Consider the following 13879-nt stretch of genomic DNA (forward strand, 5'->3'; position numbering starts at 1 on the left):
GTAAATCAGCTGTGCATGTGTGTGTGTGTGTGCGCGCGCGCGCCAAGTCGCTTCAGTCGTGTCCAACTCTTTGCCACTCTACAGACTGTGGGCCTCCAGGCTCCTCTGTCCATGGGATTATCCAGGCAAGAAAACTGGAGTGGGTTGCCATGTACTCCTCCAGGGCATCTTCCCAACCCAGGGATGGAACCCTCATCTCTTATGTCTCCTGCGCTGGCAGGCAGGTTCTTTACCACTAGTGCCACCTGGGAGACCCTAAATCAACTGTGCTTAATTTCAAAAATAATAAAAGAGTTAAACTCATGAAAGTAGGGAATAGAATGATGGTTGCCAGGGGATAGGGCAAGAGGGAGGCAGTAGTCAACGGGTGCGAAGTTTCAGTGATACAAAATGAACAAGTCCTAGAGGGCCGCGTACATAGCCTAGTGCCTGGAATTAACAGTACTGTATTGTATGTGTAAAAACTTGCCAAGAGTGCAGGTCTTATGTTAAGTGTCCTTTTAACAAATAAGAATAATAAGCAAAGGAGACGGGATTTTCCCAGTGGCCCAGTGATTAAGACTCCACATTTCTACCACAAGAGGTGTGGGTTCAATCCTAGTCCGGGAACTAAGATCACACATGCCTCTCAATGCAGAAAAAAAAAGTAAGAGTGGCAGGGGGAATTTTGGAGATCGTGGATATGTTTAGCGCATAGATGGTGGCGATAGTTTGGTAGGTGTACGTTTGTGTTCAGACTCATCGAGTTGCATACACTGAATATGTTTAGCCTTTCATAAAGCAATCATACTTCAATAAAATGGTTCAATAAAAATTGCTTCACAGAAAATGTAAAAAAGGACTGGAGAAGGGAATGGCAAGCCACTCCAGTATTCTTACCCAGAAAAATCCCATGGACAGAGGAGCCTGGCTGGCTACAGTCCATGGAGTTGCAAAGAGTCAGACACGACTGAGCAACTAACACTTTCACTTTCATGGCAATCATACTTCAATAAAATGGTTAAAATTTTTTAAAAGAGGGACTTCTCTGGTGATCCACTGGCTAAAACTCTGAGCTTCCATTGCAGAGGGCACGGATTCGATCCCTGGTTGGGGAACTGAGATCCTATGTGCCACATGCCACCTGGAACAACTGAGAAAGATAAATAAATAAAATAAAAATAACTAAATAATTGATTGAATAGGGTGAGCTCTCTGGTGGAGGGAGGCTCAGAGCCTCCATGCCCCGTCCTCACGGACCCTAGACTCTCCACCCTCCCAGCCTGGAAGTCTGTTCCCTATCCCAGAGCTCCTCCCACCTCTTCCTTTCAGGTTTTTATCAACAGGCAGAGCTGATTAAAGCACATCTCCAGTCCCCATCTATCTCTGGAAGGCTGGAGTTGGTGCTGAAGATTCTAACCCGCTAATCACAGTGGTAGGTTTTTCTGGAATTCAGTCCCCACCGAGAAGCTGTCTAGGGGCCCAGGCCTGAGCCACCTCATTAGCATAAAGTCAGACACGGTGGAAAAGGTCCCCTTATGAGTAACCAAAGACACTCCGATCCCTCAGTGAATTCCAAAGGTGTTAGGCGCTCTGGGCCAGGAGCTGGGGACAGCGACCACCTCCGCTTTGCGTTACGCCTCACTTCCTCAGGCAGGAAACCGCAGCTGATGCGGGCCATCGGGTGCACCCTCAGCTGGGGCTGTCTTTCTGAGCACCTGGGGCCTTTTCCCACAGCCTGGGGCTTCCTTGCAGTGTGGCAACTGGGTTCCAAAAGCAAGCTTGCAGGAGATCCCAGGCTGACCCACTTCTCAGGGGGAGGGACTATGGGTCTCGTTTATCAGTGGGAGTGCGTCACTATCACTCTGTAGGAAGGGCCAGCTTGGAAAATATTATCTGCCACAACCATGGAAACCCAATTGACACCTGTCCTTTTACTTTTTAATTGTGTTTTTTTATTAAAAGCCTTGACACGTGGCAAATGGGATCTTACTTTCCCAACCAGGTGTGGAACCTGCACCCCTTCATTGGAAGCATGGAGTTTTAACCCTGGACCTCCAGGGTAGTCCCAACACCTGTCCTTCTACTATTTTTTTAATTTTTAAAAACAGTTAATTGTATCTGTTTGTTTTTGCTGCGCTGGGTCTTCCTTGCTGCATAAACTTTTCTCTAGTTGCGGTGTGCAGGCATTTCATTGTGGTGGCTTCTCTCGTTACGGAGCACAGGCTCTAGGGTGTGGTGGCTTCAGGAGTTGCAGCTCCTGGGCTCTAGAGCGCAGACTCAGTAATGGTGGTGCATGGGCTTAGATGTCCTGGGGCAGGTAGGATCGTCCTCTATCAGGGATCAAACACGTGTCTCCTGTATGGGCAGGCAAATTCTTTACCAGTGAGCCACTAGGGCCTTGGTATTCTGGAAGCTCCTTGAGGGCGGGAACCATATCTTTAAAAAGCTGGCTTAAAACTCAACATTCAGAAAACTAAGATCATGGCATCCAGTCCCATCACTTCATGGAAAATAGATGGGGAAACAATGGAAACAGTGACAGACTTTATTTTCTTGGGCTCCAAAATCACTGCAGATGGTGACTGCAGCCATGAAATTAAATGAGGCTTGCTCCTTGGAAGAAAAACTATGACAAACCTATCTTTAAAAATTTATAATAAAAGAATAAATACATAAAGTAGCTTTGTGTAGAGACTAGGACAGCAGCCCCAGGCATCAAAGGACTTTGTTCACAGTACCATTTGCCAGAGATCTAATCCGCATGTAAGTTAAATAAGCAGGGTGACAATATACAGCCTTGACGTACTCATTTCCCAATGTACTCATTTCCCAGTCTGGAACCAGTCTGTTGTTCCACATCTGGTTCTAACTGTTGCTTCTTGATCTGCATACAGATTTTGCAGGAGGCCGGTAAGGTGGTCTGTTATTCCCAACTCTTTAAGAATTTTCCAGTTTGTTGTGATCCACATAGTCAAAGGCTTTGGCGCAGTCAATGAAGCAGATGTTTTTCTGGAATTCTCTGGCTTTTTCTATGATCCAGTGGATGTTGGCAATTTGATCTCTGTTTCCTCTGCCTTTTATAAATCCAGTTTGAACATCTGGAAATTCTTGGTTTATGTACTATTGAAGCCTAGCTTGGGAATTTTGAGAATTACTTTGCTAGCATGTGAGATGAGTGCAGTTGTGCAGTAGTTTGAACATTATTTGACATTGCCCTTCTTTGGAATTGGAATGAAAACTGACCTTTTCCAGTCCTGTGGCCACTGCTGAGTTTTCCAAATTTGCTGTCATATTGGGTGCAGCACTTTCACAGCATCATCTTTTAGGATTTGAAATAGCTCAGTTGGAATTTCATCACGTCCACTAGCTTTGTTCATAATGATGCTTCCTAAAGCCCACTTTTCTTTGAACTGCAGGTTGTCTGGCTCTAGGTGAGTGATCACACCATCGTGGTTATCTGGGTTATAAAGATTGTTTTTGTGTAGTTCTTCTGTGTGTTCTTGCCACCTCCTCTTAACATCTTCTGCTTCTGTTAGGTCCCTACCATTTCTGTCCTTTATTGTGCTCATCTTTGCATGAAATGTTCCCTTGGTGTATTATATTTTCTTGAGATCTCTAGTCTTTTTTTCTAGTTTTTCCTCTATTTCTTTGCATTGATCACTGAGGAAGGCTTTCTTATCTCTCCTTGCTATTCTGTGGAACTCTGCATTCAAATGGGTATATCTTTCCTTTTCTCCTTTGCCTTTTGCGTCTCTTCTTTTCTCAGCTATTTGTAAGGCCTCCTCAGACAACCATTTTGCCTTTTTGCATTTCTTCTTCTTGAGGATGGTTTTGATCACTGCCTCCTGTACAATGTCATGAACCTCTGTCCATAGTTCTTCAGGCACTCTGTCTATCAGATCTAATCCCTTGAATCTATTTGTCATTTCCACTATATAATCATAAGGGATTTGACTTAGGTCATACCTGAATGGTCTAGTGGTTTTCCCTACTTTCTTCAATTTAAGTCTGAGTTTTGCAATAAGGAGTTCCTGGTCTGAGCCTCAGTCAGCTCCCGGTCTTGTTTTTGCTGACTGTATAGAACTTTTCCTTCTTCAGCTGCAAAGAATATAATCAATTTGATTTCGGTATTAACCATCTGGTGATATCCACATGTAGAGTCATCTCTTGTGTTGTTGGAAGAGGGTGTTTGCTATCACCAGTGTGTTCTCTTGGCACAACTCTGTTAGCCTTTTCCCTGCTTCGTTTTGTAATCCAAGGCCAAACTTGCCAGTTATTCCAGGTATCTCTTGACTTCCTATTTTTGCATTCCATTCCCCTATGATGAAAAGGACATCTTTGTTTGGTGTCAGTTCTAGAGGGTCTTGCAGGTCTTCATAGAACCATTCAGCTTTAGCTTCTTTGACATTAGTGGTTGGAGCATAGACTTAGATTACCATGATGGTGAATGGTTTGCCTTGGAAACAACAGAGATCATTCTGTTGTTTTTAAGATTGCACCCAAGTACTGCATTTTGGACTCTTTGTTGACTGTGAGGGCTATTCCATTTCTTCTAAGGGATTCTTGCTCACAGTAGTAGATATAAATGGTCATCTGTAGTAGTAGATAAAATGGTCATAATAGGTTTTCTTATTATTAACAATATCAATTTTTATTATCCACTGTGATAATAACATGGGAATCCCTGATGGCTCAGTGATAAACAATCTGCCTGAAATGCAGGAGACTTGCATTCAATCCCTGAGTGGGGAAGACCCCTTGGAGAAGGAAATGGCAACCCACTCCAGTATCGTTGCTTGGAGAATCCCATGGATAGAGGAGCCTATTGGGCTATAATGGGGGGGGGGGGGTCGCAAAGAATTGGACTAAGCGACTAAATTACCAAATTACTAAATTACTAAGCGACAACTTAGCGACTAAATTACCACCATGATAATAATACGTATCCCTCCATACCCCTTGGAGGAGGAAATGGCAACCCACTCCAGTGTTCTTGCCTGGAGAATCCCATGGACAGAGGAGCCTGGCAGGCTACAATCCATGGGGTCACACAGAGTCGGACCTAACATGCATGCCAGGGGGTTATCCCCATTGGATGAGCGACAAATGTATCTGCCCATCTCCATACTCATAACAGTCAGTGTGATAGCTGATTTTATTAGTATGTGTAATCAACTTGACTAGGCCATAAGGTGCCTAAGTATTTGGCTAAACATTATTCTGGGTGTGTCTGTGAGGATGTTCTGAGTGAGATTAACATTTGAATGAGTAGACTGAGCAAAGCAGAATCCACTGGCGCAGAGAAGGTGCGGCAAGGGAGAATTTGCTGACGGTTCAAGCCGAGACATTGGCCTCCTGCGCCCAGACTGCAGCTTACGCCACCTTCGCTCCTGGTCCTCGGGCCTTTGGACTTGAACTAGAACTACCGGGTCTCCTGGGTTTCCAGCTGGCGGCAGATCTGGGCACTTCTGAGCCTCCATAGTTGCACAAGTCAATTTCTTATAATAAATCTCAGCCTCCTTCTCTCTCTCTCTCTCTGTCTGTCTCTCCATATTTCTCCCATTGATTCTCTTTTTCTGAAGAAGCCTAAGACAATAAACATGTCTGCATTTTTATTCATAGCATCTATTGATATATTGGAAATTATATATAAAAACAAACGCAAGAGGGACTCCCCTGACAATCCAGGGATTACGACTTCCCCTTCCAACACAGTGGGTGCAGGTCCCATTCTTGGTCAGGGAGATAAGATCCCACATGCCCCTCAGCCAAAATAACAAAACAGAAACAATATTGTAATGAATTCAATAAAGATTTTTTTTCAATAAAGATTTTTTAAATGATCAGTAAAGAATCTGCCCGCAATGTGGGAGACCCAGGTTCAATCTCCCGGTCAGGAAGATCCCCTGGAGAAGGGAATGGATACCCACTCCAGTATTCTTGCCTGGAGAATTCCATGAATGGAGGAGCCTGGCAGGCTACAGTTCATGACTAGTCAGCCTTGTTAGGGTGAAGTCCAATTTGTGGTAATAACTTGTTCAATTCAGTTCAATTCAGTCGCTCTTTGTGACCCCAAGTTCTGCACCACTCCAGGCTTCCCTGTCCATCACCAACTCCCACAGCTTGCTCAAACTCATGTAGGGACCAGATATTTCCATCAGAACTGACTCGTATGTGCCAAGCAAGCTTCTAGTGCCTCAATCAGGGAGAGAGACAGTGAGATCCAATTCTTCTCATATCCATCGCCTTCTCCACTTGGACCACTTGCGGCATCTCAAGGATCATTTCCAGCGTTATTTTGTTTTAGTTCCGGAGCTTCTGAGGCAGGCCATTCTCCATCACCTCGCTTCTCCTTTGCTGCTGAAACTGGAGGATGGAGTTTTCTCTCTTCCAATCCTGCAGCAGGGTCAGATTGAGGCCAGTACATGAAAATCCCGTGCTGTTGTGGGAGAAGCTGTGAATGCACTGATTAGGATTCTTTTGGAAGGAAATGGGAGGGGAGATGTGTTCTTTTTATTCACCAGTTTGTTGTAAGAGGGTATGAGAAGGGATAGGAGTGAACATCCGATGGAAGAGATGTGTAGGGCAAAGGTGCAAGCTGTGTGGGAAGGGGCACGGAGCTTCCGAGTCCTCTCTGGGTGCACCGCCCTCCCTCCCAGCACCTCCATGTGCTCACTAACCTCTCACAGCTTCTTATAAATCTCACCACACCTTACCATGGCCTGGCAATTCCACTCTTGGGTACTTACCCATGATATGTGAAAATGCACGTCTCAAAAGACTTTTACAAGATGTTCTTAGCAGCTTTGGGACTTCCCTGGCAGTCTGCTGGTTAAGATTCTGCGCCGCCAATGCAGCGGGAGAGGTTCTGGTCTCTGGTTGGGGACCTAAGATCCCACATGCTCTGTGTGTTAATGTTAGCAGCTCAGTCACGCCCAGCTCTTTGCGAACCTATGGACTGCAGCCCACTGGGCTCCTCTGTCCATGGGGTTTCTCAGGCAAGAATACTGGAGTGGGTGGCCAAGCCCTTCTCCAGGAGATCTTCCCAACCCAGGGATTGAACCTTGGTCTCCTATATTGCAGGCGGATTCTTTACCATCTGAGCCACCAGGGAACTGGGCTGTGCAGCCAAAAAGATTAAAACTAAATAAAGGAACACTTTTCTGATGTACACAGCAACATGAATGAATTTCAAAAGCTGGTGCTGAGGGGAAGAATTCAAATGCAAAAGAGTACAAACAGTACGATTCCTTTTAGATGACTTTTTTTAGAGCGGGCCAAAAGATCTCATTTCCTCTGCGAAAAAGATCTCAGTAGAGGTTGCCTTGGGGATTTGGGGCATTGATGGACTGGGTTGAGGCATAAAGAGATTGCCTGGTGCCTCATGGAAAAAAAAAAAAGAGATTGCCTGGGGTGATGGGACTCTTTTATACACGGAGGGTAAACAAGATTTGTGAATTCTGTTGTATGTAATTTTTACTTAAAGAAAAGTAAACTATTGAGGATTTCCCTGGAGGCCCAGTGGTTAAGACTCCGTGATTCCAATGCAGGGGCCCTGGGTTTGATCCCTGGTCCAGAAAATAAGATCCCATGCCATGGGGCATGGCCCCTCTCAAAACAAACAAACAAACAAACAACAAAAAAAAAAACAAAGAAACTATAAACCAATGTAATTAATGATACACATGTTGAATTCCTTAAGGTGAAATTTCTGTGACTTCTTTTGAAATGCCTAACATTAGATGAGTTGTTGAATAGATAAATGACCAGATAGGTGATAAAACAACTGTAATAAAATGCTATCTGTAGAATTTAGTCCGATACATAGGTGTTCATTGTCTATTCCTTTCAACTTTTCCCTGTGTTTGAAAATTTTTACAATAAAATATGGGAGGAAAAAAGAAAAACAGAAGTATGGGCAGGAGTGCCCTTCTTCCTATCCAGAAGGAGGTACTTCTGTATTGTTTCGTTGTTACTTACCAGTATCACACCCTCACGCTGTCATCAGAGTTGAACTGGTCAACACAAGCACTGTTTGTCTTTTCCTGTCCCCAGCTGTTCACCCCCCGGGGAAGTGGCCAGGAATAGGATTGTGTGCGGTTTCCAGCCACGAAGTTTCCTTGCTTCAAAGTGGGCTGATCACACTCAGCCATAAAAAGGGACAAAACTGGGTCATTTGTAGAGAGGTGGATGGACCTAGACTCTGTCATACAGAGTGGAGAAAGTCAGAAAGAGAAAAACAAACATTGTATATTAATGCGTATATGTGAATCTAGAAAAATGGTATGAGGGACCCTATCTGCAAATCAGAGACAGAGACACAGACACAGAGAACAAAGGAATAAATGAATGGATACGAAGGGGGGAAGGAGAGTGGTGGGATGAAGTGGGAGATTGGGATTGACCTATATGCATTATTGATACTGTGTATAAAATAGCTTCCCTGGTGGCTCAGAAGGTAAAGAATCTGCCTGTAGTGCAAGAGACTTGGGTTTGATCCCTGGGTCAGGAAGATCCGCTGAAGAAGGGAATGGCAACCTGCTCCAGTATTCTTGCCTGGAGAATTCCATGGATAAAGGAGCCTGGTGGGCTACAGTCCATGGGGTTGCAAAGAGTCTAACGACTCAAAAGATTAACACTTGACTTTATAAAATAGATAACTAATGAGAACCTACTGTATAGCACAGGGAACTCTCCTTAATGCTCTGTGGCAACCTGAATGGGAAGGAAATCCAAAAAAAGAGGAGACACATGTACGCGTAAAGCTGATTCTCTTTGCTGGACAGCAGACGCTTACACGGCATGGTAAGGCAACTATGGTGATTCAGTTCAGAGTCGTGTCCGACTCTTTGCAACCCCTCGGACTGAAGCCCACCAGACTCCTCTGTCCGTGAGATTTTTCCAGGCAAGAATACTGGAGCGGGTTGACATTTCCTTCTCCAGGGGGATCTTCCCCACCCAGGGATTGAACCTGGGACTCCTGCATTGCACCAGGGAAGGTGCAGCAACTATACTGTGATAAAAATTAATTAAAAAAACAAACAAAAGAACCATCCCAAAGTGGGCTAATCATACAAAAGTCACTACACTCAGGAGTTAGGGGAGGTTGGGGCAGGGGCGAGGGGAGGGAGGTGAGAGTGGAGGGGGGCGGGGCCGGGGGAGGGGGGGCCTCCCCTCTGCTGTGTCAGATCTCCCATTTCAGCCTCTCTCAGCTCCTTTTGCTGAATTTCCTCTACTGAAAGAACACACGTGCCAGTAACTTGCTGGGCTATGATAAGTGGGAGAGAAAACTTTTTCCGAGAACTTACTTGTCTGAAATTATTCCTATTTTACCCGCCCACCGGATCGATAGTTTGGCAATGAGCAGAATGTTTGGTGGAAAATCATTTCCTTCAGAATCTTGAAGGCGTGGCTCCGACAGTGTAACTGTTGGGAAACCTGAAGTGTTTATTTCCTGTTTCCATTGGACTTGGGTTTTTCTGTTTGGAAGCTTCTGGGACCTTATCTGTGCCCTTTGTTCTGAAGTTTCTCAACAGCGTGCTCTGGGGTGGGGTGATGTTCATTTCCCTGGGCTGGCGCTTGCCCTCTGTAAAATTCCTGTCCCTCAGATCTGGGAAATTTCCTTCAGTTTTTTTTTTTTTTCCATGGAGGTTTTCCTTCTTTGCCTTTTCTCTGTTCTTTCTTTTCTATTTTAGGATATTACTAGCGTGACTGGACCGCTGGGCTGGTTCTCTAATATTAGCACCATTTCCTGCTTTCTCTCTCATGTGTTTCGGGGTCTTCTGAGAGATTCACCTCAGCTTGCTGTTCTAACCTTTGCTGTTTAGTTTTTTTTCTGCTAGTTTGCTTTTAATTTCTGAGAGGTTTTGTTTTAATCATCTGAACATTCCTTTTTCTTTCTTTTATTATTATTATTTTGGCCATGCTGTGAAGCTTGTGGGGATGTTAGTTCTACCAGGGAGGGACTGAACCCCGTGCCCTTGAAAGTGAAAGCTCAGAACCACAAATTCCCTAACCATTAGGGAATTCCCTGAACATTCCTTTTTTTTTTTCTTTAAAGCATTCCCTTCTTATCCATGGATAAATTGTATTCTCTTAAGATGTTGATAATTTTTTTTTTTAAGTTTCCTTCTCCCTGGTCTGTTTTTTGCTTTCTCCAAATTTACTTTTTAAAAAAAAAAATTAATTTTTTTTGTTGAAGGATAATTGCTTTACAGAATTTTGTTGTTTTCTGTCAAACCTCACCATGAATCAGCCATAGGTGTACATATATCCCCTCCCTTTTGAAACTCCCTCCCATCTCCCTCCCCACCCCACCCCTCTAGGTTGATACGGGGCCCCTGTTTGAGTTTCCTGAGGCATACAGCAAATTCCATTGGTTATCTGTTTTACATATGCCAAATTTACTGATTTTTATTATTTTCATTTCTACCTTCTGTCGACTAAAAAAGATGTACAACTTGAAAGTTGGTTTGTTTATTTGTTGTCTTTTTTATTTAGTTGTTTTATTTATCTATTTAAGTTTTATTTGGGGCAACATGAGGACTGAAGCCCAGGAGGCAGCAGCTCAGATAGCTCTGAGAAACGGCTCCAAAGCGGCAGTGGCGGAAAGTCAATATATAAGGTTTTGGTGAAGGGGGAGTTCAATACCATGAAGCACTCGATTTACAAAAGGTTTTTTTGTTGGTCATGAGGATCTGATGTCACCATGAAGGGATTTAGTGCTTCTCTAGATATGAGGAGATGCAAGGATTGAGATAATAAAATCTGTTCCTAAAAACGTCCAGCCATCTAAAGATCTGTCCCACCAGATTCCCTGGAGCACAGAGGGCCTCACTCCACTCTGAACTCCCTCGGGGGGTGTTGAAGGTGGCCAGCTATAGCAGCGTGGGGTTCAATCTCAGTATAGGCAGATGGCAAACGCCTTGTTGTTCAGTCATTGGCAATGCCCTTGGTAAGTGCAAAGTTTTGTAGTTGACACTTCCATTCGGAAGTTCCACAGTTGTCTGTTGCTTGTAGAGTTGCTAAGCTAGGAGTTAGTGGGAAGCTCTCCAGGAGTGCGGGGCTTCCTGGAGCCCCTCTCCCATGTTGACACCTATTTGGTTTTTCCTCCCAGGCAGGACGGGTTCCTCCACCCTCCTACTCTGAAATAACCTGCCAGCAGGAGCTGTAAAGAAAGGGGTTAGGAGGGCCAGGATTCAGCCTTGGCTACTAAATCCTTTGGGTCTTGTGTTTTCCAGACATTATGCCTGGAGTTACTCCCCTTCCCCAATGCCCCCTGGCTCATGCTCTCTAGAGAGGGACCTCCAGTCCCTTGCAAAGGAAGGCAGCCACCCAGCCTGGTGCACAATCAGAAGCCATTTAGAGTGGCCAGCCTGCTTCTCTGCTTTCATTCCCATCATCCCCAGCCCCAGAGGTGCCTGGGGCCACCAGTTCTCCCAACCCTTTGTTTTCTGCTCTGGTGATTAGCTTTTCCTGCTGCTGCTCTAGGTGGAAAACCAGTCTGTCCTCTCCTTCCAGATTACATTATCTCTTGTCTTCTCCATGCTTTCTGTTCTAGAATTACATGTTTGTTTTCAAATCCCTTTTCTAAAATTCTAGTGGAATTTTGGGTAGAAGGGACATTAGATACTTGCAACTAATCATGTTCAACCTTCATGTGCCTATTAAACATCTTCCCCAAGGGACGGTAGGTTCCCTGATGGCAGAGATTCATTCCACTCATTTCACACTTTCAACATCTGGACAGTGACCCATGCCAGAATGAACGATGGGCTTTGAATGAAGGACCTAAGTCGGTATATGACTGCATACATGACAGGCACCTGAGAAATAACGATGTCGCACATTCAGAAACACACATGTTCTAGTATATGCTTAATTTTTAAAAAAGTATAGCTGATTTACAATGTTGTGTTAGTTTCATGTGTATGGCAAAGTGATTGTGATATATAAATATATAAAAATATATATTTACATATATGTCTTTTTTTTTTTCAGATTCTGTTTTCTTTTTTTGTTTTTTGGCCTATCTTGCAGCATGCAGGATCTTACTTCTCAAACCAGGGATCCAACCCACATCCCCTGCAGTGAAAGTACGGAGTCTTAACCACTGGACTACCACAGCAGGCCCATATTTCTTTTATTTAACTTTAACTTTTTGGGACCATTGTTTGCCACGTGTAACACTGCAAATGGATACTCAAGGCCAAAGTTGGAGAAGTTTTAAACTGGTTTAAACTAAACTAGTTTTCACTTAAAGCTGATTTTTCATGTGTGGCTTGTACATTAATTTCATTATTTTATATATATTGGTATTTTATAGTCACGGTCAAACCTGTCATGTACAATGGACTTTATCAGTCTAAAATAATTATCTCAACGTGGTTGTGGCACATGTTTGCTTAAAAACTCATGTCTAAAAAAAAAACCAAAAAAAAAACTCATGTCTTATCGGAATAAAGTCCATGCTCTGCCTGTAATCCAGCCCACAATTACTTCCAGGATTCTCCATCTGGAGCAGCATAGATGCCTCTGTGTTGGGACTGGAGATGGCCCTGAGCCTCTGACTTCCTGGGTTTCATTCTTTCAGTAGAAAACTCTTCTTATTCCATCAAGACCTATTCTATCCAGACCCATCTTTTAACTCTCATCTCTCTGAAGAATGTCTTTTTGTTAGCATGACAGTGTGACCGTGTTTTTTTTTTTGCCTTCTGATAAGCACCATACCTGTACCTTACTTCTGTAACCAAGCTATCCCAGAAGAGACCCCCATCCATGCCCTCTACCTGCGTTTTATCTGTACAGAAACTTTAAAGAATAATTAAAAAAAAAAGAATAAATTTAATCAGAGAAATGAGAAAATGCAGAAAGAAAACAGTCAAGTAAGACAAAATGATAGTTCATCCATTAAACAAAGCCAAGGACCTGTGGCTCTTTCTCAAGGACTACAGATAACATTCTGAGCCATGTCCTTTGATCTGTTTTGCAGATACTGAAATCCTCACCAGATAGAAGAAGTTAAGTACATGCTGCCCACAAGCACGCAGACCCCAGACCAGTTGGAACCAGAAGGTTGATGATGCTGACTCTCCATGACGTCACCACCAACCAATCAGAAGAATGTCCATGAGCTGCTCTTTGAACACTGTGACTCCTCACTACCCGCTCCAGGGTGGCTCCCTTTGCCTTGCAAAGCAGTAAAAGTTACACTTTCCCACTTCACCTAAAACTGTCGCCGTGTTTCTTTGTGGCACTGGTGAACAGAGGCCAGGTTTCGGCCACACTCTGAACACTGAGCACAAAGGGCCTGAAATCCTGTCAAATGTTTCTCTGGTTCATTTCTTATCGGTCCATTATGCAACAGCAGCACTGAAATGGTTATTCAGTTCAATTATTCACCCGAGGCCCCACCCTTTTACTTGCTCCTAGTCTAAAGATAAGAAGGTAACTACACTTAGTTGTTGAAGTTTGTCAGAGATTCCCTGGGTATTTCTACCAGCAAAGGGGCCCACAGTCAACTCAACTGTCCCGGAAACCTCAACTCCTCTTCAAGAGGGAGCTTAATGAACAAAGAAGAGATACCCTTTGCTTGGGGAACATGTTTATTCGGAAATAATGCAAAACAAAAATGCTTAAGAAAACTTACATTGAAAAGGTCTGATGTCAGAAAAATTGTTGTAATACTGAACAACAGAATGAATTATACTAAGAGAAGGCCTACAAGATGAACACATCCTTGGAAGTAACTCCCTTGGACGATCCATTATCAAAGAGGGTAAGAGAAGTGTGAACTGGTTATCACCTTGCAAGAGGACAAGGCAGCAACATATATCAAAGCTTAAAAAAACATTCACCTGGGTCTTCCCGAGTGGGAAGACTCTGTACTCCCAATGCA

At 43.8% G+C, this 13879-nt stretch overlaps 1 long non-coding RNA gene across 2 annotated transcripts in view; it reads left to right on the forward strand.

The window, feature by feature from the left end:
• Positions 1–13213, forward strand: part of LOC110141599 (uncharacterized) — a 20996-nt gene extending 7783 nt beyond the window's left edge. For both annotated transcript variants that reach the window (XR_011485335.1, XR_011485336.1), the window contains exon 4: positions 12974–13213. This is a non-coding gene — a long non-coding RNA (uncharacterized lncRNA). The remainder of the gene's footprint in view (positions 1–12973) is intronic.
• The last annotated feature ends 666 nt before the right edge of the window (positions 13214–13879 follow it).

The sequence above is a fragment of the Odocoileus virginianus genome, chromosome 33 (genome assembly GCF_023699985.2).
Source record: "Odocoileus virginianus isolate 20LAN1187 ecotype Illinois chromosome 33, Ovbor_1.2, whole genome shotgun sequence".
Lineage (NCBI taxonomy): Eukaryota > Metazoa > Chordata > Mammalia > Artiodactyla > Cervidae > Odocoileus > Odocoileus virginianus.